General features: G+C 43.5%; 1 long non-coding RNA gene and 1 pseudogene across 18 annotated transcripts in view; both read right to left on the minus strand.

Annotated features, from left to right (window-relative positions):
* Positions 1–294: 294 nt before the first annotated feature.
* LOC149125251 (palmitoyltransferase ZDHHC5 pseudogene) lies at positions 295–6,377 on the minus strand (annotated as a pseudogene).
* Positions 6,378–6,882: 505 nt separating this feature from the next.
* The window catches only part of LOC149125252 (uncharacterized), a 29,055-nt gene continuing 12,491 nt past the window's right edge, over positions 6,883–23,446 (minus strand). For 2 of the 18 annotated variants that reach the window (XR_016236817.1, XR_016236813.1), the window contains 5 exons: positions 17,639–17,696; positions 14,508–14,586; positions 12,084–12,178; positions 10,012–10,100; positions 6,883–9,149 (listed from right to left, as the gene is read on the minus strand). This is a non-coding gene — a long non-coding RNA (uncharacterized LOC149125252). Of the gene's footprint in view, positions 9,150–10,011; positions 10,101–12,083; positions 12,179–14,507; positions 14,587–17,638; positions 17,697–20,620; positions 20,764–23,446 lie in introns of all 18 variants that reach the window. The other 16 variants (XR_016236821.1, XR_016236814.1, XR_016236823.1 and 13 more) reach the window with 14 other exon arrangements.

A 23,446-nucleotide genomic window follows, 5' to 3' on the forward strand; every position in this document is an offset into this window, starting at 1 on the left:
AATGATCTGGTTCCCTCCAGGGCAAGCAATTGCACAAATGTCCACTGAGTCTGGTCCAGGGATTAGGGAAGGAAGGTCTTAAAAGGTAAAAGGGGGGAGCTACTACCCCAGCCTCAGGGCCCCAACTCTCCAACTCCCCAACTCGGTTGCATTTTATAAAACACTCATCCTCTGGGAATTGGGGTTTTAAAACATGTCCATGCAGGGGAAGGGAGCCCCTTGAGGGAAGGAAGGTGGTCACCCGGGGCCCTTTGGTGTAGACACAGTGGTGAGGGAAGGGGAGGCACTGACAGCTCACCCCATATCTCAGGTGGTACCACCCACTCATGACAGTTTCTTGACTCCTCCCCTTGTGGGGCCAGGGGAGGCTGAGCTGATGCTCTTGGGTTGCTGTTGGATTTGCTGTGGGCAGTATTGAGCTGTACTTCATCTTCAGGCATCAGCAGTGGCTGCAAGGCCACTTCCTCTATCAAAGAGACACCAGGTGGGGATTTTTGGCTGCTGTAAGATGTTTAACGGCCCAGATATGGGGTGGTTGGACCTGGTTCAGGGGACCCTAGTCCCTGGCCCCTTAGGCTTTCTGCCTTCCCCAAATGGGGGACAGCTGGGCGTCCAAATGGAGTCTTGCTCGGTGGTGATCTCTTCGGATCAGCTAAGGAGGAAGCCCTATGAGGGCATGGCCTGAGCCAGGTGTTGACTGAATGCCTGAGTCTCCCAAGCCTGGCTCTTCCTCATGGACTGGGAGCTGGGTGACTTGTGCAGCAGCTTCTCTCATCCCTGGAGAGAGGCCACAATGTGGCACCACAGATTGTCATAACGGACTGGTGAGGGCTCTCGTGTTGGACCTGTTGGCACCAAACGTGGATGCCTCTCGGCTTCCTGTTGCTGGGCCAGGAATACTGACAGGAAGGGAGAGGTGTAGCTGAAAGCTGGGTCTGGCTCAGGCTTCCGTTGCATGTCTGATTGGCCAGGCTCTTACAGGAGGTGGAAGTGGTGCCTTCTGAATGCATGGACTGCAACTCGTCCAGTACAAAACCTGTTCTCTGCGCCGACTTGAGGCTGGAGGAACGAGAGCCACTGGAAAGTGGATCGAAGTGAAAGCTTTTGCCAAAGGTGGGAGAACAGAAGCTCTCGGGTTCCAAGCTGGGCTCTGAGTGGTAACTGGGATGACAGCTGCTCTCTGCAGTTGAGGTTGGCTTCCTCAAACTGTCCCCATGACTAACTTGGTGCTGGAGGAATGAGGCAGGGCAGCTGATGCACTGCTGCTACTGTAACCCGGCTGACACTTGTACATGGTTGGTGTGGGGGGCTGTCCTTGCCCCAAAAGCCGCTATCTCCATTAGTAGCCAGGCAAAGGTGTGTTCGCAGTCCCGTGCAGCTGCTCAGGTCTGGCATAGGAGGCGGCCGGGGTTTGGCATTTGCAGACTGGCTCTCTGTTGTTTCCAAGCTTTCCTTAGTCTTAGTTCCCCTAAGCTCTCCCTGGATGCCATTATCCATGATCTTCACAGTAATCTGACACTTCTGGCTGAAGGAAGGGAGGTCTGATTACAATTGTCTTCTCTTTCTTTGGTCTTCCCAAATATCTGGGTGCTGGGGAATTGCAAAGTGCATTGTTACAGCAGCCATTGGTGAAGGGGCTCATGCCTCCCCAGAATTTACCCATAACCTGTTCATTGGCTGTGCGTCCCAGGCCACCAGCACCACATGAAACCCTGTGAGGCCAGCTACAGGAATGAAGAATAAGCCAGCAACACACTTCACTGCCATTGTGACAGTGTGCAGACCCCCGAGAGCTCCTCTATGTGGCAGAGGACATAAAGGAGGCCAAAGCCAAATATACCCATAGAGTGGGCTGTCAAGGAAAGGAGGAAGAGGAAGAAACAATGCTCGTTCTGGCGGCCAATACAGGTGTTCACCCAGGGGCAGGGATGATCAAATTCCTCCACACAATTATCACAGACACTGTGTGGGAACGCCGAGGAGGACAGTAGCAGCGGCAGCTGGCACATCCTTTCATGCACACCTGGATGCTATTGATCTCCACTGTTTTGTCAAGGGAGCTCGAAAATCTTCCTTGTCCTCATCTTCCTCAGCTTGAGGGAAAATGCCTGGGTCCATGAAGGTGGCCCTACTGAAATTGGCCAGAACAAAGAGAAACATAAATGCATTGTAGATGGGCACTGCAGGTGACATATTCAGGCTTAGTTCTGGACACGTACAAGCAAAGAAGAGTGTTGTAGCTCCCACTAAGAAGATAGCGGCTGCTGAGGTCAGGATGTGTTTCTGGGTCTGAATGTCTATCCAGACTCTGCGGGCATGTTGGAGCTCTGAAGGGACGTCTAACCTGCTGCATAGCCCAGGCCCACACAGAGGCAGAATGGATAAGACAATGGGATAAGGGAACCAACAGAGAAGAGTACAGAAAAACAAACAAAAAAACAAAAAAAAATTTTCAGGGAAACCAAAAATTTAGAATTATCATCCTTCCACATCCACAAACAAAACTGAAGGTCAAAATATCTCAAACGAAGGAAAGCATATGGGAGGGGGAAAGGTGATTGCAAGTGATAAATAACCACTTCCCCAGAACAAAGTAGAAGAGGAGGTTAAGAAACACAACTTGGGGGCTGGCGCCGTGGTGTAGCAAGTAAAGCCGCTGCTTGTAGTGCCGGCATCCTATATGGACACCAGCTCGAGCCCTGGATGCTCCACTTCTGATCCAGCTCTCTGCTATGGCCTGGGAAATCAGTAGAAGATGGCCCAAGTCCTTGAACCAGCAGATGGAAGACTTCTCTCTCTCTGCCTCTCCTCTGTGTAACTTTCAAATAAATACACAATGACTCATTTAGGACCGAGGTCTTGCATGCAGAGTAAGTGTACAACAACTCCTGCTGTAATTTAACAATTGAATCTCTTATGTATGATGTCAGTGATCACCCAAGACTCTTGCCATGAGTTGCCCAGGCTAAGGAAGCCTTTTAGACCACAGTCTTTGTCAGTATTTAGGCAAAGCCAAAGGCAAAATGGAAGTTCTGTCCTCCCTTCAAAGAAAACTACATTCTTCTTGGATGGCTCCTTCTTTCCACTGGGGTATCATTCATGGCAATCCTTCATGTAGGACTTTTTTATTTTTGCCACAGTGTCTTAGAATTCAATGTCTGAAATGTTTTCATGGGCTTTTCAACCATACAAGAATGCTTTAAGGGCTCATTCTGAGGTCACTATGCTATATAAAATGATTGTCATTCCATGAGTCTGCTGTATGAACTGCTTTCCAACTCAACATGTCTTAAAATGCAATGTCTGGTCTTACTCTAAGTCTCTTTTTTATTGTTTTTTAAATATTCATTTATTTGAAAGACAGAGTTACAAAGAGAGAAAGAGACAGAGAGATCTTCCAGTGGCTGGTTCAGTCCTCAAATGGCTGCAACAGCCAGAGCTGGACCCATCCAATGTCAAAAGCCAGGAGCTTCTTCCAGGTCCCCCAAGTGGTTCCAGAGTCCCAGTACTTGGGCCATCCTCTGCTCATTTCCTGGGTGCATTAGCAGCAAGAAGGATCAGAAGTGGAGCAGCTGGGACTCAAACCCATGCCCATATAGGATACTGGCAAGGCAAGCAGTGGCTTTACCCTCTACACCAAAGTGCCAGCCACATGCACACAAATCTTAATCAGTGACTATCCCTCATTTTAAACTGGAAGTTTTCTGGCAGAAAAATCACTAATTTCTCTGGTTTCATTTGAGGTACTGAAATACTAGCATGTTGCTTTTATTAACGCTGTAGAATGGTTATATACCTGCAAGGTAAAGCTATGCAAAAACTGGCTGTGTAACCCTTCTATTTATATATAAGATTGCTACAGCAAAACCCAGAACTAGCAAGTTTTTTTCTTAAAGAAATGCCTATGGTGGCTGATGTTGTGGTGTAGCAAGTAAAATTGCCAACTATGACCCCAGCATCCCATATGAGTACTGCTTTCAGTCTTGGCTGCTCCACTTCCAATCCAACACCTTGCTAATGGCCTTGGAAGATGACTCATTATTTGTGGCCCTGGCTGATGCAGCCACCTGGGGAAGTGAACCAGCAGATGGAAGATATCTCTCTCTCTCTGTGTGTGTTAACTATTAAGTAAGCAAATGAGTAAGTAAAAGAAATGCCTCCAACCTCCTCTCCTTTCATCCTAAAAATACCCCCACATTACCCCACAAATTTCATGAAGCAGTCTAACCAATCACTGTCCCTTTTCCCTAAGGATGGAGAAGTAACAAAAAATAAAAACATCTAAAATGAAACCCCTATAAAACAAAAGCAGGACCAAGCATCTCCTCTGTCTCCCTTAGACCAAGGCGTCCTTATCCATATTGTACCAAAAATAATTCACTGAATTGAGGGAGTGATACAGCTGGCCTGCACACAAGAAGTCACTTTTCTGCAACAGATAGAAGCCTGCTGGCCAATATTGTCTGGATGGGTTTATTTAGGGGAGTTCCACATCTAGGTAAGGAAACATCCCAGTCTGGGGCAGCAAATAACTACCAATTGTATGTAAACTCCCAGATTCACTGACGCCCACTTGAACACCATTACACTTCCCTAAAGAATATAGCATCTTCAACTAGGAAGATGAAGGTCAAAAGCATCACGAACCGATCAGGAACCTGGACACAAGCTGAACATGCATCTGTCACCTCTAATTTCAATCTATAAGAATCTTTGCCTCTAACTTCCTGGGGAGCCCTGGAGTTAAGTTCCTTGATGTGGTCTTTAAAATAAATGCTTCTTTACTCCACCACACCAAAGCCAGTGATTGGCTTACTGTGTGTTGGGCAAGTATATACAGGTTTTAGGGGTTCTACAGTAACACCACCAACCAGATTGGAGGTATGTCCTGCAATAAGGGCAGAGATGGGACTTGAACCCAGGCATGCTGACATAAAAGATAGGCTTCTCAAGGAGTGCTCCAATCATTATGCCAAATCCCATTCCCTTACATTTTTAAAAGAATTTTTTCTTTGAATTCCAGATAGACTGAAGGACACAGCAGAGATCACCCATCTGCTGGTTCAGTCCCTAAATGTCCACAATAGTTGGGGCTTAGAGGCCAAAGTGAGGTGCCAAGAACTCAGAACTCATTCTAGGTGTCTCTCATGGATGGCAGTTGGGCCATCTTCTGTTGCTTTTCCAGGTGCATTAACAGGGAGCAGAATTGAAAGTGGAACAACTGGGATAGGAACCAGCTCCTATATGGAATGCCAGTGCTCCAGGTGGTGGCTTACCCACTATACCACAGCATCAGCCATGATTATATTGCACACCTCTGCTTTTGAAAATATTTAGAAATAATTTGAAGCTGCAAATTACTGATTTGGGCTTGTGCTGTGGTGCACCAGCCTGTAGCATCTGCATCCCATATGGGAGCCTGGCTGCTCCACTTCCAATCCAGCTCCCTGGCAATGCACCTTGGAAAGTAGCGGGGGATGGCCAAGTCCTTGTGCCTCCACACTGATGTAGGAGATCCAGGACAAACTCTTGACTTTGGATTAGCTCAACTCTGGCAATTGTCATTTTGTGAGTAAGCCAGTGCATAAAAGACACAGCTATCTTTCTAGCTATCGCTCTCCCTACCTCTTTCTGTACCTATTTCCAATAAAATAAATAGAAAAAAAATACAGTGTGGCTTTGGGGGGCCACTACTCAACACTCCCTCCCCAGATTTAAAAAGTCAGTGATAGAGAATTAATGAAGGCATTAGTTTAGGAGCTCACATCTCTTCCTCTTGCCTCAGACTAAACCAGCAGTGAGTGCTCCCCAAGTCTGTACTGCAAAATCCTGATAAATTTGTTATCACACTTTCATTATCTGCCAATCTCTGAATCTGTGTTGGGATTTCTTCTCCCAAACACTCTGGGATACATATAAAAACAACATAGCCCAGTGCAGCTTCATCTGATTAAAACACTCAGTGATGGATAATTGACTTTATATGAAAAAAATAAATAAGCCACCCAGGAACATCTTAGTAAATGATTGCTTCTCTGTTGCTAGTTAAGAGAAACTCCCAGGGAATAAGCACTTGGCCTGGTACTTGAAGACCCACATTCCATACTGTGCTGTCTGTCTCAAGTCCCAGTACTGATTCTGTTCCAGCTCCCTGCACATGCACAACCACGGAAGCAGCAAGCTCAATAGTTGTCTCTCTGCCACCAATATGGGAGATCAGATGAGTGACCAGCTTCTGATTTGGCCTGGCCAGTTCCAGCCCATGCAAAATCACTATCTCTCCCTCTTTCTCTGCTTATGTGTATGTGTCTGTCTCTCTTTGCCTTTCAAATAAAAATTTTTTAAAAATGAGAAACATCCTAGACTGCAACAAGGCTCATGTGTAGGATCATTTCCTCCATGTGGAAACAGCCCCAAGTCTTCCAGAAGTTGCAGTGGTGCTTCTTTAGCACAGTCTTGAAGGAAAAATGTTCTTGTATTTACTGTAGGCACAGCACCTACACCACCTGGTGGATTAAGAATGCGCACCATAGGAGGCCTCTTGGGTGAGTTCAGGATCAAACTCATTGTTCAGTGGCTTCTTGCTGCCCTCTGCTGGACTTCTGATGCAACTAATACATTTTTTGTTAGACACTGACAAACTGCTTACAGACCACCCTACACAATGAAGAATAGCAGAGTTGAAGTGATCCTAATTTTCCATTTTAGTACTTAAAAAGCTATAGAAATTGAGAGGGATCATATTCGTAACCTGTTTTAACTACATCCTATTTTTATGTTTCATTTTCATTTCCTATCATCTCGCATTTTTTACTTTCACTTGTTATCTATTTTCTATAGCTCTCTATTTAGGAATATGTTGCTATTTTCCATATATATGTGCACTTCTCAAATGTCCTTCTGTTATTGACACTCAAGATAAATCCCTGTGGTCATAGAACATTCATTGTTTTATTTGTATCTTTTCAGTTTATTTAGGCTCTTTTGTGACCTAGCAAAAGTTCTTCTGCAGAGTATTACATGTGCACTTGAACAGCAAGTGTATTCTCTTGTCCAACTATACTGTCAAGTTTTTTCATGATGTTCATATTTCCTATATCCTTTCCAATATATTGCAAGGTACTTTGCAAACTTCTTTCCATTACTGAATATGGCAAATACATGTGCCCTAATACTAGTTGACAACTCTACTTCTCCCTTTTTGTCTCTCTGTGACTCTGCTTTCAAATAAATCTTAAAAGCATCCCTAAAGAATAACATTGAAATTTTCATTGCAAGTGCATTGGTTTGATTTTATCTTCTGTAATTTTTCTGAGTTCTAACATTTGTAATGGACTCATTAGGGTTTTTTGACATTTGAAATTTCAAAAGAGGGGAGGGATGGATGGACAGAGAGCAGCCACGTGTTGGTTCATGCCCCAAATGATCACAGTAGCTGGGGATGAGTTAAGTCAAAGCTAGGATCTGAGAGTTCAATCTAAGTTTCTCATGTGAGGGAAAGGGACGACTTGAAGCATCAACCCCCTGCTGTCTCTGTTAATGATACACATGCCATGTAACAGACAACTAATTCTACGTTCTTATTTTTATCAGTTTGCTCTCTTTCTTGCCTAATAGCTCTAGTTTGAAGTTCCACTGCTACAAGCAAAAGAAATGATGAGGGCAGGGATCCTTATCTCCTTGATATTAGAGGAGACAACTGAATACCATGAGCAGTGATCTAGCTATGGCCTGGATCATGCTGATGTGTATTTTTCTATACCCAGTCTGTTTATTACACCACATCTATTTCTTTGTGTGATGCAAGGCAATGTCTTGTGCTAAGCTCTGTCACATCTCAATTATCCCCTTGTGGGTCTATACTAGCTCAATACAGGCATTGACCAGTTGACCATCAAGGTTTTGGTGAGGGAAACATTCCCCAGCTGGAGGCAAGATAGAGTAAAATTGCAGTGATGCTTTGGTGATCCCAGCATCCCATATGGTTAAGGTCCTGGCTACTCCACTTCTGGTGCTACTCCCTGCTACTGCTCCTAAAAAAGCAGTGGAAGATGGCCCAAGTTCTTGGATCTCTGCCACCCAAGTAGAGACGTGGATGGAGTCCCAGTCTCCTGGCTTTGGCCTGGCCCTACACAGCTGTTTCAGACATTTGGGGAGTGAATTGCTGAAGCTGACATGAGGTGATATTTTGAATGAAATTAGGTCATTGTTAGTCCCTCCTCAGCTTACAAATAGCCTACTAAATTATGTTTCACCATTAAGAAACTCATTGTACCATATGCAATTGTGTATTAAAACAGACAGCTTTGGCAAATAGCATAAACTTAAACAGAAATACCATTAGTTTTAACAATCCTCTACTAAGGTATATAAATGAAAGACATAGAACCCGTATAATAAAGAGCTGCCTATATTCTCATGTGTATTACACATTACTCAGAATGTTAGATGTAAAAACAGTGGACATATCTGCCTACACATGAATAGACTTGAAATGTGCCACATAAACACAATGGGGTTCCACTGAGCCTTCCACAGTGAAATTCTGTCACTTTTGACAATTTATGTGAATATAGAGATTATATGTGAAGTGACAAACCCAGAAGGACACAAAAGGACAAATATTATCTCACTAAAAATCTAGAATGCATGTTAGAGAGAAGAATGGTGGAGTAAGGATAAAGGGGACACATTGGTAAATATGCACAAAGTTTCCCCTAGACACCGTGAATGAAATTATAATGTTGCATTTCATATTTCAAATTTCTTGTAGAGGTTTTCAAATGTTCTCACCATAATACATGAGGTGAAGAATGTGAATAATTCTGGGCCAGTGTTGTGGCTCAATATGCTAACCCTCCACCTTGCGGCGCTGACACACCGGGTTCAAGTCCCAGTCGTGGCACTGGATTCTGTCCCGGTTGCCCCTCTTCCAGGCCAGCTCTCTGCTGTGGCCAGGGAGCGCAGTGGAGGATGGTCCAGGTGCTTGGGCCCTGCACCCCATGGGAGACCAGGATAAGTACCTGGCTCCTGCCTTCGGATCAGCGTGGTGTGCTGGCCGCCACACACTGCCTGCGGTGACCATTGGAGGGTGAACCAATGGCAAAAGAAGACCTTTCTCTCTGTCTCTCTCTCACTGTCCACTCTGCCTGTCAAAAAAAAAAAAGAGAGAATGTGAATAATTCTCATTTGAAAATCCCAGAATTAACATTCATCAAATGATCACATCATACCCTAAAGTATCTACAACTATTTTTCAGTTGAATATTTATAAAGGCAAATATTATCAGGTTACACACACACACACACACACAAAAAAAAAAATAAGAACAATATAATCTGTATAGGATTAAAACTTTTTTAAAAAACTTTTTTGTATTAATACAAAGAGAAATGTTCCATGCATTCCATAGCAGGATAAAACTTGAGGGGCCAGCACTGTGGCATAGCTATAATTCTAACATTTGAAGCTAAAAAAAATTTTTCAGAGAAAACTCAAGGCAAAACAAGAAAGCAGAAGAAATAAACAGTAAAATGGAGAAGGTGGAGACAGGAAGGGGTAATTCTCCCCATCTTCATGTAGGAAAGAAGCAGTGCTGTGATGCTAGCATGTGGCAAGGATGCCTCCCCACCAAGACCCTACAATCTCTGAACCTTGCTCTCAACCACCATACTCACATATGGATCCTCTTTGGACTCTGCTGATGCCTCTGGGACAGTCATACAACCCCTGCTGTGCATGTAAGCCAAGCCCAGGAAGAGCCAGTTCAGATTACCACCCACATGCTCTTGTCTGTTGGCTGGCAGGGTGAAAACCCTGCAGGGTTTACTACATACCAATTGTAAGAAGGCGGCATGTTTGAATATCCTGGGGATTTTGTATTTTCACCTGCGTCAGAGACAAAGGATTGTGCTGCTTAATGCTGAACACAGTTGCTCCATCAGCAAAATGATTTCCTTCTTTTGCCTGGAAATGCAGGGGCTACACAAGCGGTACAGATAATATTAAACCTTTTAAAGTGTCCAGCTCCTTCTGCTCCTCCAGGGTGAAGTCCACAGTCCACACCTGTAACAGTGCATTTCTCCAGATGGTATCAGCTCTGGGTCACAAAGAAGGGTGACAGGGAGTTCATTCTTCTATTTATGTCTATCTTGCCTCTTATAAGTGCCACAGCAGATTAAGCTACCATCTGAACCCACAGCATCCCACATGAGCACCAATATGAGCCACACCTACTCCATTTCTTATCCACTCCCTGTGAATAAACGTGGAAAACCAGTGGAAGATGGCTGAAGTACTTAGACTTCTGCCATCCACCTGGGAAACTTGGAAGAAGTTCTGGGCAGGTACTGGCCCAACCCCAGCCATTGTAACAATTTGGGGACAACCAGCAGACGGGACATCTATCTCTTTCTCTCTCTCTGTAACTCTCTTTCAAATAAATAAAGAAGTAGTAAATAAAACTTTTTTGGATCATCAGGTTACACTTCACAGAAAAGACATATCTCTTCATCAATGTGTCCTCATGAATATAAAATTGCAAAACACACTGGCAAAAAGACAAAGAAAAAACTAGACCAAGTGATGGGAACTACAAATGCACCATATCTAGGTGAGTGGTCCTGGACTGTGAGGAGAAAAAAACAGTAAACATGTTCAAAGAAGTGTTAACTGAATGAATCACTGTTTTTGAAAATTATTTATAAACAAAAGTATACTTATAAGCTTTTTCATATTTCTTCCAAAAATCAATGTAATTGCTATTGTTTACATGAAAGATATTGTGTATGTCCTCGAACAGGGCACATAAACTTGGAAAGTTAACTTAGAAGATTTGCATTTTTTTAAAGATTTTATTGGAGCTGGCACTGTGGTACAGTGGGTTAAAGCCCCAGCCTGCAGTGCCAGCATCCCATACAGGCAACAGTTTGAGTCCCGGCTGCTCTACTGCCAACCCAGCTTCTGCTGTGGCCTAGGAAAACAGTGGGAGATGGCACAAGTGCTTGGGCCCCTGCACCCATGTGTGAGACCCAAAAGAAACTCTTGGCTCCTGGCTTTGGTTCAGCTCAACTCTGGCTGTTGCAGACATTTTGGGAGTGAACCAGTGGAAGGAAGACCTCTCTCTCTCTCTGGCTCTACCTCTATCTGTAACTCTATCTTTCAAATAAATAAAAATAAATATTTAAAAATAACAGATCAAAGGGACAAGATTTTATTGATTTATTTGAGAGGTACAACTACAGACACAGAGAGGGAGGGATAGAAAATATTTCTTCCATCTGCTGGTTCACTCCCCAAATGGCCTCAATGGCCAGAGTTGAGTCACTCAGAAGCCAGGAGCCAGGAGCTCCTTCAAAGTCTCCCACGTGGGTGCCAGAGCCCAAGCACTTGGGCCATCTAACACTATGTTCCCAGGCCACAAGCAGAGAGCTGGATCAGAAGGTGAGCAGTCAGGACACAAACGGGTACCCATATTGGATGCTGGTGCAACATCACCAGCCCCCAGAAGATTTGAATTTAAGAGTCAACATCTGGAAGGAGAATGAAGAAATAGAGAGGAAGAATTGGAGAAGACATGATGACCAACCATTAGACATAGAGTAGTCAGAATACTGAAGAAAAAGACAGGAAGCGTGAACACAATTCGGTACTAATTGGTTACGCAGAGGGTTGAAAGTGGAGTTCAATTCCATGATGTGTACATGAAAGACTGTGTGGACACTGGCACAGGAAGTTGAAATTGGAAAAAAAATCAACAAGAATATGATGCAAAGAAGTGAGACTGGTACCCATATGGGATGCTGGCACTACAGGCCATAGCTCAACTTCTACTCCTGGTTGCTCCTCTTCCAGTCCAGCTCTCTGCTGTGGCCTGGGAAGGCAGTGGAGGATGGCGCAAGTGCTTGGGTGCCTGCACCTGCATGGGAGACCAGGAAGAAGCACCTGGCTCCTGGCTTCAGATCAGCGTAGTGCCGGCTGTGCCAGCATTTTTGGGGGTGAACCAACAGAAGGAAGACCTTTCTCTGTGACTCTCCCTCTCACTGTATATAACTCTGTCAAATAATTTTTTTTAAAAAGATACCTGTGGGAGAAGAGACATTCCAGCATGTGATGACCAGGGACCACTCATCTTCAGTGTTGTTTCTTGTGAGAGGATCTTACACCCCCATTCCTATACTTAAAATCACAGAAAATCACTGTTCTTTATCATCCAGCCACAATGACCATCAGTAGACACCATTCTATCAGCCTGAGGTCAAAATGACAGCTGATGCACAGCTTAACTGTGGAAGACTTGAAGAAACTGGGTCATTGGTTACCTGAGAAAGCCATTAAAAGGCCATTAGCTGTAGTAGATGGCACTCATAAATAGATGGCACTGCAAGTCCCTGGGTTATATCTCTGGAAATTTTAATAAATAGTGCTTAACACAAATACAGAGAAAAGGGACTGGCGTGTGGCACAGCAGGTTAATGCCTTGGCCTGAAGTGCCAGCATCCCATATGGGTGCAGTTTCTAGTCCTGACTTCTCCTCTTCTGATCCAGATCTCCATTATGGCCTGGGAAAGCAGTAGAGGATGGCCCAAGTCCTTGGGCCCCTGCAGCCACGTGGGATACCCAGAAGAAGCTCCTGGCTCCCAGCTTCTGAATGGTACAGCTCTGGCCATTGCAGCCATCTGGGGAGTGAACCATCGGATGGAAGACCTCTCTCTCTGCCTCTCTTCTCTCTGTAACTCTGTCTTTCAAATAAGTAAAATAAATCTTTACAAAAAAGAAATTACAAAAATAAAGTTTTGGATCAAGACACAGAAATAAATAAATCTTAAAAAATACAGAAAAAAGCTAAAATGGAATCCAAAGATCACATCAAATGTACAAAAACTTGACAAGTACATGAAGTATATGATTTATAATTTTGAGTGAGAAAATTCCATAACATTGTACTAAACACTAGATGAATAAAATAACAGAAATTTAGTTTCTCATAGTTTCACACTATGCTGCCTGAAGTTTTGATTTCTTCTGAGGACATTCTCTTGTTTCAAGATCATCAAATTTCCAACATAACCTTTGGGATCTAGTCTGTTTCTCCTCCTATCTCTAGGGACTCTCTTTCAAAATCAGATTGGAGGGGCCAGCGCTGTGGCACAGTAGGTTAATCCTCCATGCCTGCGGTGCTGGCATCCCATATGGATGCCGGTTCGAGTCCCAGGTGCTCCTCTTCCAATCCAGCTCTCTGCTATGGCCTGGGAAAGCAGTAGAAGATGGCCAAAATGCTTGGGCTCCTGCACCCACATGGGAGACTGGGAAAAAGCTCCTGGTTCCTGGCTTCAGATCGGCACAGCTTCAGCCATTGTGGCCATTTGGGGAGTGAACCAATGGAAGGAAGATCTTTCTCTGTCTCTCCCTCTCACTGTCTATAACTCTATCTCTCAAATAAATAAATAATCTTTTATATATCAGATTGGATTAGGTCAGGATATAAGATAACACTCAGACATCAATAGCCTCTGTATACACAGACAATACCACAGCTGACATAGAACTTCTAACATCAACCCCATTCACAATAGATACAAGAACAATCAACTACCTTGGAGTAAATTTAAGCAATGTCAAAGATCTCTGTGATGAGAAATACAAAATATTAAAGAAAGAAATGAGACAAAAAATGAAAAATTGTTCATGTTCATGGAGTTAGAATCAATATCAAACTCCAAACTACTGAAAGCAATTTAAAGATTCAATACACCAAGATTCAATATACTGATTCAATATACCAAGGACATTCTTCTCAGATATAGAAAAGGATGCTGAAATTCATATGGAAACACAAGAGTCCCTGAATAGCTAAAGCAATCTTATACAACAAAAACAAAGCTGGAGGCTTATTTGAGAGGTAGAGTTGCAGACAGTGAGAGGGAGGGAGAGAGATCTTCCATCCACTGCTTCACTACCCAATTGTTCACAATGGCCTGAGCTGGGCCAATCTGAAGTCAGGAGCCTGGAGGTTCTTCTAAGTCTCCTATGTGAACACAGGAAGGAGCTCAAGCACTTGGGCCATCCTCTACTGCACTCCCAGGCTATAGCAGAGAGCTGCATTGGAAGAGGAGCAGCCAAGACTTCAACTGGTGCCCACATGGGATTCCAGCACTGCAGGTGGAGAATCACCCACTGTATCACAGCACTGCCCCCAGGTTTCAAGATATACTATAGTACAGTAATCAAAATAGCCTAGTACTTGTACAAAAACAGATGGATAGACCAATGGAACAGAATATAAATGCAGAAATCAATCCTGGAGAGGATAGTCTCTTAAACACATAGTGCTGGGAAAACTGGATTTCCTCATGCAGAAGTATGAAGCAATACTCCTACTTTACACCTTACAAAAATACACTCAAAATGGATTAAAATGGATAAAAGATTTAAATAACAACCTGATACCAAATTATTAGAGAAAGTTGGGGTGACCCTGCAAGACATTGGCATAGAAAAAGACTACCTGGAAAAGACCGCAGAGGCACAAGCAATCAAAGCCAAAATTGACAAATGGGATCACATCAAATTGAGAAGCTTCTGTACTGCAAAAAAAAAAAAAAAAAAAACAGTTAGCAAAGTGAAGGGCCAACTGACAAACTGGGAGAAATGATTTGCAAACTATGCAACTGATAAAGAATTAATAACCAGAATATATAAAGGCTCAAGAAATTCCACAACAGCAAAATGAAAAACCAAGTGCAGAAATGGGCAAAGGAGTTAAATAGGTATTTTTAAAAAGAAATCCAAATAGCCAACAGATACATGAGAAAATGCTCAGGATCACCATTCAACAGAGAAATGTAAATCAAAACCACAAGGAAGTTTTACCTCACCCCCATTAGAATGGCATTCACATAGAAATCAAACAAATGCTGGCAAAGATGTGTGGAAAACTTAACCCTGATCCACTGTTTGTGGGAATGTAAACTGGTAAAGACACCATGGAAGACAGTATGGAGATACCTCAAAACATCGTACTTAGTGAATAAGCCAGTCTAAAAAGGACAAAAACCATATATTCTCCCTGATCTGTGATAACTAATAGCACACCTAAAGGTAACCTATAGAAATGAAATTGACACTTTGAGAAGCAATGACTTTGAACAGTCCTTGTCTTGACTATTGAGGAACAATTTTTTCACATTATCTGCTGAACTCTTTAGTATAGAGTTACTCATATGTGTATAAAGTTAATTGAAAATAGATCTTAGTAAAAAATAGGAATGAGAATAGGAGAGGAAGAAGAGTGTAGGTGGGAGGGTGGCTATGGTGGGAAGAGTCACTATGTTCTTAAAGTTGTAATTATGAAATGCATGAAGTTTGTCTTCCTTAAATAAAAGGTTTCTAAGGAAAAAAGATATGAAAGGAATATTCCAGAAAAATTTTCATTTTGATGATTTGGGTCAAGGCTATTTGGTAGCAATATTTAAAAGCACAGAATGAATGATGCATTTTTCATCTTATTTATTTTTAATTATTTACTTTTTTGTTTTAAAAGACATAGTTTTGGAGAGAGAGCAGAAGGCAGTGGAAGATCTTCCATCTGTTGCTCTACTCCCCAAGTGGCTGTAACAGCCAAAACTGGGCCAGACTGAAACCAGGAGCCAGAAGCTTCATCTGGGTCTCACACATGGGTGACAGGTGCCCAAGCACTTGGACCACCTTCTGCTGCTTTCACAGGTGCCCTAAGCAGGGAGCTGGATTGGAAGTGGAGCAACCAAGAAACAAACCAGAACCCATAGGGATACTCGAATCCCAGGCAGCTGTTTAACCCAATATACTGCAATGTCACAATTTTTGTAAATTTAGACACTAGAAGTGAGTGTGGACAACTCAAGAAATTAAGCTTCTGCAACTTAAGTGAGAGGCTAGGACTATATTCCTGGCTCTCTGTTATGACCCTGTCTCAGTCCTGGTTGTTGTGGGTGTGAATCAATGGATTGAAGGTGTCTGTCTCTGTCTCTGTCTCTCTCTCTCTCCCTTTCTCTCTCATTCCATAACACAGAGTAGGCTAAGCCTCCACCCATGGTGCCAGCATCCCATATGGGCACCAATTTGTGTTCCAGATGCTCTTCTTTTTTTTTAAATATTTATTTGAAAGTAGAGTTGCAGAGAGAGAGCCAGAGACAGAGAAAAAGGTCTTGCATCTGCTGGTTCACTCCCAAAATGGCTGCAATAGCTGGAGCTGGGCAGATACAAAGCCAGAAGCCAGGAGCATCCTCCAGGTCTCCCACTTGGGTGCAGGGGCCCAAAGAGTTGGGCCATCCTCAACTACTTTCCCAAGCCATAGCAAAGGGCTGGATTGGAAGTGGACCAACTGGGACTCAAATCAGTGCCTATATGGGATGCCGACACCACAGGCAGAGGCTTAATCTACCATGCCACAGCAAGGGCTCCAGATGCTCTTCTTTGGATCCAGCTCTCTGATTTTGTCCTGGGAAAGCAGTGGAAGATAGCCCAAGTCCTTGGGCCCCTAAACCCACCTGAGAAACCCAGAGGAAGTTCCTGGCTTTTAGCTTTGGATCAGCCCATCTCCAACTATTTTTGCCATTTGGAGACTGAACAAGTGGATAAAAAATTTGTATGTCTCTCCTCTCCCTGTAACTATGCCCATCAAATAAATAAATAAAATCTTTTTTTAAAAAAGTCTCTATGTATTTCCATCTACTTCTCATTCTCTCTCAAGTATATAAATACTTTAAGATGGCAAAAGATTGGCCAGTACCATGGGTCACAAGGCTAATCCTCAACCTGCGGCACTGGCACACTGGGTTCTAGTCCCAGTCAGAGCACCAGATTCTGTCCCGGTTGCTCCTCTTCCAGTCCAGCTCTCTGCTGTGGCCCGGGAGTGCAGTGGAGGATGGCCCAAGTCCTTGGGCCCTGCACCCACATGGGAGACCAGGAGACGCACCTGGCTCCTGGCTTCAGATCAGCATGGTGTGCCAGCTGTAGCACGCCAGCCGCGGCGGCCATTGGAGGGTGAACCAATGGTAAAGGAAGACCTTTCTCTCTGTCTCTCTCTCACTGTCCACTCTGCCTGTCAAAGAAAAAAAAGATGGCAAAAGATTCAAGTCAAAAACTAGAGAATTGTCTTGGGCTCTGACTATAGTTTATGCCATTGATAAATGGAATAATTTGACTGAAACATAACTTTGTGGAGTCTGAAGTAATCCTGCATTTGTACACTCACTGTGATAAAACTATGGAGAGTTATTTAAGGACCTGCAATAGATTCTATCCTCTACACATTTTCTGATCTAACCCATGAAGCAAGTTCAGCCTCCAAAAAGCTTTTAAAGACACTCTACTTTAATTATTAAAAATATTATCTTTTTAATTTTTTCTGATGGTAGCAAATTCATGCCAAAGTTTGAATTCAAACCATGTAAAAAGTCTTGTAGCTATGGCAATAAAAAAAATTAAGACCAAAGTGAATTCAGCTCAGATGGCTTTAAATCTTGAAACCATTATTACTTTATCTTATATGAATCCTGATTCTGAATTATATTTCTTTATGCTTTTCCAATTTATTTAAAATATCTCATAAAACTCTTAACATACAATGTGAAAGAAGCTGAGGAATAAATAACCTACCAGCAATATATTTATTTTTGTCGGTCTTGGCCACATGTAGATGTCTCTAGAATCTTACCTGCAAAAGAAATTGCTTAGAAGGAGGGGTCAGACAAAGTCTAGATTCTTCCTAGATTCTACTGTGCTAATCAAGAGCATGAAGGAAATGTATATAGAAAAATGGGCATATTGGCTCAGTGACAAAAATGAAGTAGCCTCCCTGTGGGGGAATATAATCTTTACACATGGGAAAAACAGAAAAGATGCCAAAAGAGCACACACAAGTCTACCAATCACTTTGATTAAACATAAACCATTGTTAGACTTACTAAAATATTAATTTATTACCAATTATGTAAAAAAAATCATTGTCAGGGCTGTCACTGTAGAGTGGTGGGTAAAGCCACCTCCTACAGTGTGGGCATCCATATGGGCACCAATTTGAGTCCCAGCTACTCTACTTCTGGTCTAGCTCTCTGCTATGGACTGGGAAAGCAGTGGATGAACACCTAAGTCCTTGGGCCCCGTGCACTCACATGGCAGACCTCTAAGAAGCTCCAGGCTACTGGCTTCAGATCAGCCCAGCCCCAGCCATTGAGGACATGTGGGAGTGAACCAGCAGCTGGAAGGCCTCTCTCTCTTTTCCTCTGTCTCTGTAACTCAGCCTTTCAAATAAATCATATAGAAATAATTTATGTTCATCACTATTGTTCAAATAAGTAGCAGTACACCAAAAAAAATTATGATTTCACTAGAATCTATATTACATAGAAAATTACTCAGGCAGTACTGTTTTCCTTAAAACATCTCTTGCTTTTTTTATGTATCTCAAATTCCTTAAAAGTATCCAGCTTGAAAATTAGTTTTTGGCCACAACTATATGTATAGGAAAAATTGACAGAATCTACTAGCACAGCTTTCTGTAACTTCCATGTGACACTCCTCCCTGTACCCAAATCTTAACATAATTCTCCACCACACAGACCCCTGACATTTTCCAGTTCACTTGTTCTAGCCCATGAGATGACCATAAGTATGATATCAACATAGTTTGTAAAGTATTTTACAGTTGGGAGTGTGCCTTCTTGTACAGTAATCACATGGAGAACCCTGAGACTTACCTGATGGACACCTGGGGCCTAGGCCATAGGCAGTGCAAATCAGACATTGGAAGGGAAGGCATTATGATGCAGTAGGCTTACCTACTTCTCTGGACATACCACATCACAGAGTGCCTAGTTTGTGTCCTGGCTATTCCACACCTCCAACTCAACTTCCTGCAAGTGGTTTTTTTGTTTGTTTGTTTGTTTTAAAAACTATTTATTTATTTGTCTGAAAGGCAGAGCTACAGAGAAGCAGAGGCAGAGAGCGAGAGGCCTTCCACCTGCTGGTTCACTCCCCAAATGGCCATAATGGCCAGAGCTACACAGATCCAAAATCAGGAGCCAGGAGCTTCTTCCAGGTCTCCCATGAAGGTGCAGGGGTCCAAGGACTTGAACTATCTTCTACTGCTTTCTCAGGCCACAGCAGAGAGCTGGATTGGAAGTGGGCAGCCAGGACTGGAACCAGTGCCCATGGGATGCTGGCACTGCAGGTTGTGACTTTCCTATTACAGCACAGCACCAGCTCAAAAGTGTTCTCTTGAGGCAACAGATCATGGCTCAAAAACTTGGTTTCCTGCCATCTGAATGGGAAACCCACATAGAGTTCCTACCTCCTGGCTTTCATAGATATAACACTCGCTATTGTGGGCTTTTGCAGAGTGATCCAGTGGATGGAGGACCTTTTTCTCTGACTTTCAAATAAACAAATCAGTAGAAAATTATCGGTATGCGATATGGAACAGTGGGTCTCTACCACCACTGGTTAAAGCCAGAGTTGCTCCACTTCCAATCCAGTTCCCTACTAATGCACCTGGGAAAATACCTGAAGACAATCCAACTACTTGGACCATTTCTATCCACCTGGGAAACCTGGATCGAGTTCCTGTTTTCTGGCTTTGGCCTGGTCCAGTCCTAGCCACTGACACCATTTGAAGAGTGAACCAGCAGAAGGTATTAGATAGAAAGATAGATCTGTCTCTCCCTGTCTCTCTATGAATCTGCCTTTCAAATGAACAAATAAATAAATAAATTTTAAAACATATATTGGTGTGAGTTAAGCAATCTTGAAGGCAGCAGCCTCAATTAAAGCAGTAGACAACTAAAACAGGTGATTTGTGATTCCAGGTGCCAGCAGCATATGGATGGCCTAGCAGAGGCCACCCTAAAATGCTTACTAAGAATTACAAATGAAATGGTTGAATTTTATACCTGCACAATTTTTCTCCATTTTGAGTGCAAGAGCCCAGAATCTTGGACCATCTTCCTGTTTTTTTTTTTTTTTTTCAGAATATTAGCAGGGGACTGGATCAAAATTTGGGCAGCCAGGACATTAACTGGTGCCATATAGGATGCCAGGGTCACAGGCAGTGGCTTCACCTGCTATGCCTCAACACAGGCTGCAAAACTGTTTTAATCTTATACATCTATTTGAGCACTGAACTGTGATTTATTTGTATTTTACAAACCAGCAAGCAGTAAAAGCATGAATTATTCACAAGTTAAGTAATGGAAAATAGATTCACACTAAATTTTGTAGCATATAAGTAGCTGATACTAAGTGTGAAAACCTTGTATAATGCCCACATTTGGATACACAATCCATAGAGATTATTAGGGAAAAAGTGTAACCATGAACAAGGAAAAGTCTTCCAAAACAGTTTGTTCCAAATCAACTGTGGTTTCTGAAATGGGTCTCAAAATACAACTTTTAATATAAATGTGGTAAATTAAATAACCCTACTCAAAAATAAATAAACCAGAGTTTGTGACATCTACAAATCATTTGATATTTGTCAATGCACTTCACCATAGCTCTATATATCAAATATGACAAACTACATTTCACATTAATTGGAAAACAATAATTTTTTTAAAAAATCATAGTAGACAAGACACACACCCTGGTATTTGATGTGAGCCTCCCAATCAGCAGATTAAACTGATGCAGCACAATCCCTGCCCCACCGCTCCTGGTTTTGATTTAGCCCAGACTCAGTTGTGAGCCTTGGAGGATGAAAGCACTGTATCTGTTTGTGTCTCTGCCTAAAAGATATAAAAGAATAAATGAAAGAAATGTACTACTCCACTCATAAGCAGGATGCAGCTACAGAAGAGATGTTGACTCTAAGCCACTCAACATCCCTTAGGATTAAGAGAATGGGGTCTCTGAGGGGAGAATGTTGTAGGCAGGCATATAGAATAAAATTCATTAGGTGTGTGAGCTAAAAGACTACACTTTCACCATGCCCCTGTGTGACCTCATACCCCTACCTGGCCACACCTGTGTACCCACTGGCCCATCAGGTTAATTAACCTCTCCCCTTTGGAAGTGGAATAAAAGTCTGGGACATGATGTCCTTCTCTCTCCTTTCCTTGGCCTTTTGCCAGTATGGGGCTTGCTGCGGCGCTGTACCTCCAGGGCTCGTGGCCTTTGGGCCACCCACCCCATGCTTCCTGGCCTAGATGTTCCTCCATGTGGCTGGTTCCTAGTACTCAGCATGAATTCAGATTTGCTTCTCTCCTGTAGATAGGGTTCTCACTCTCCTATGCATTTCTTTCACTAAATAAAAGCTTAAAAATGTAAAAAAAGGCCGGCGCCGCAGCTCACTAGGCTAATCCTCCACCTTGCGGCGCCGGCACACCGGGTTCTAGTCCCGATCGGGGCGCCGGATTCTGTCCCGGTTGCCCCTCTTCCAAGGCCAGCTCTCTGCTGTGGCCAGGGAGTGCAGTGGAGGATGGCCCAAGTGTTTGGGCCCTGCACCCCATGGGAGACCAGGAGAAGCACCTGGCTCCTGCCATCGGATCAGCGCGGTGCGCCGGCCGCAGCGCGCTGGCCGCGGCAGCCATTGGAGAGTGAACCAACGGCAAAAGGAAGACCTTTCTCTCTGTCTCTCTCTCTCACTGTCCACTCCGCCTGTCAAAAAAAAAAAAAATGTAAAAAAAAATGTGGCTCTCTTCTGCTCTTTTCCCTATTTCTAAACTTTGCAACACAAGCAACCACAAATGTGCTGCATTAAAATAGATTTGCTAAGCCGGCGCCGTGGCTCAATAGGCTAATCCTCCACCTTGCGGCGCCGGCACACCGGGTTCTAGTCCCGGTTGGGGCGCCGGATTCTGTCCCGGTTGCCCCTCTTCCAGGCCAGCTCTCTGCTATGGCCAGGGAGTGCAGTGGAGGATGGCCCAGGTGCTTGGGCCCTGCACCCCATGGGAGACCAGGAAAAGCACCTGGATCCTGGCTCCTGCCATCGGATCAGCGCGGTGCGCCGGCTGCAGCGGCGGCCATTGGAGGGTGAACCAACGGCAAAGGAAGACCTTTCTCTCTGTCTCTCTCTCTCACTGTCCACTCTGCCTGTCAAAAAAAAAAAAAAAAATAGATTTGCTTACTGTGGACATTGCAGGGAGGTTTGAGGGTAAGAAATGCCACTTGTGATAACGTCATTGCATACTGGAGTGCCTTGCTGGAGCCTGCTTGTCCTACCTGATCCATCTTCCTGCTAATGTTCATCCTGAGATGATGATTCAAGTACTTGAGTCCCCCCCCAGAAACATGGTAGCTGCAAATGCAGTTTTTGGATGCTGGATTTAGCCTGTCCTAGCCACAGCTGCTGCAGGCCCCTGGGCAGTGAGCCAGCAGATGAGAAGGTCTTTCTGTCTCTGCCTTTCAAATAAATGAAAATAAATAAGACATTAAAGAAAAATGACAGCAAAAGAGAACAATTAAAATATCCTATTTTAATGAATTCTACTATATAAATTATCGTGTTCAATGTGGATTATCTAAATATACCAATTAAAAGAGATTGAAACAGGCCGGCGCCGTGGCTCAATAGGCTAATCCTCCACCTTGCGGCGCCGGCAAACCGGGTTCTAGTCCCGGTCGGGGCGCCAGATTCTGTCCCGGTTGCCCCTCTTCCAGGCCAGCTCTCTGCTGTGGCCAGGGAGTGCAGTGGAGGATGGCCCAGGTGCTTGGGCCCTGCACCCCATGGGAGACCAGGAAAAGCACCTGGATCCTGGCTCCTGCCATCGGATCAGCACGGTGCGCCGGCTGCAGCGGCGGCCATTGGAGGGTGAACCAACGGCAAAGGAAGACCTTTCTCTCTCTGTCTCTTTCTCTCACTGTCCACTCTGCCTGTAAAAAAAAAAAAAAAAAAAAAAAAAAAAAAAAGTCCAAAAAAAAAAAAAGAGATTGAAACAGCCAAAATAAAACCAAGACCAAACTATGTGTGATCTATAAGAAAACCATTTTAAATATAAAGACACAAACAGATGATCTGATTCTGAGTTAATTAAAGAAAAAATTGGATGCCAGCATTATAGCGCTGTATCAAGATTAACTTCCTACTTATGGTGCTGGCATCCAGCAGAGTATCAAATATCAGCTGCTCTGTTTTCAGTTGAGCTCCCTTCTAATGTCTAGGAAAGCAGTGATGATTGTCCTAGTACCTGGCTCCTGCCACCCATGTGGGAAACCCAAATGGAGCTCAGGTATCCTCCAGATGAAGAGTTAGGGTCCTGGCTTAGGCCCAGCCCAGCCCAATCCAGCCCATTGCAGCCATTTGCAGAGTGAACCAGAGGACGGAAGATCTCTTTCTCTGTCACTCTCCCATTCAAATAAATAAATATTTAAGAAAGAATAAATTTCACTTGCATATGAAATGTGAAAGATCTGCATTACAACATGGTGACTCTGCCATCATCAAAAAAAAAAAAAAAAACTACATGATAG

Source organism: Oryctolagus cuniculus, chromosome 7, assembly GCF_051225735.1.
Source record: "Oryctolagus cuniculus isolate XC-2025 breed Fujian yellow rabbit chromosome 7, ASM5122573v1, whole genome shotgun sequence".
Classification (NCBI taxonomy): Eukaryota; Metazoa; Chordata; class Mammalia; order Lagomorpha; family Leporidae; genus Oryctolagus; species Oryctolagus cuniculus.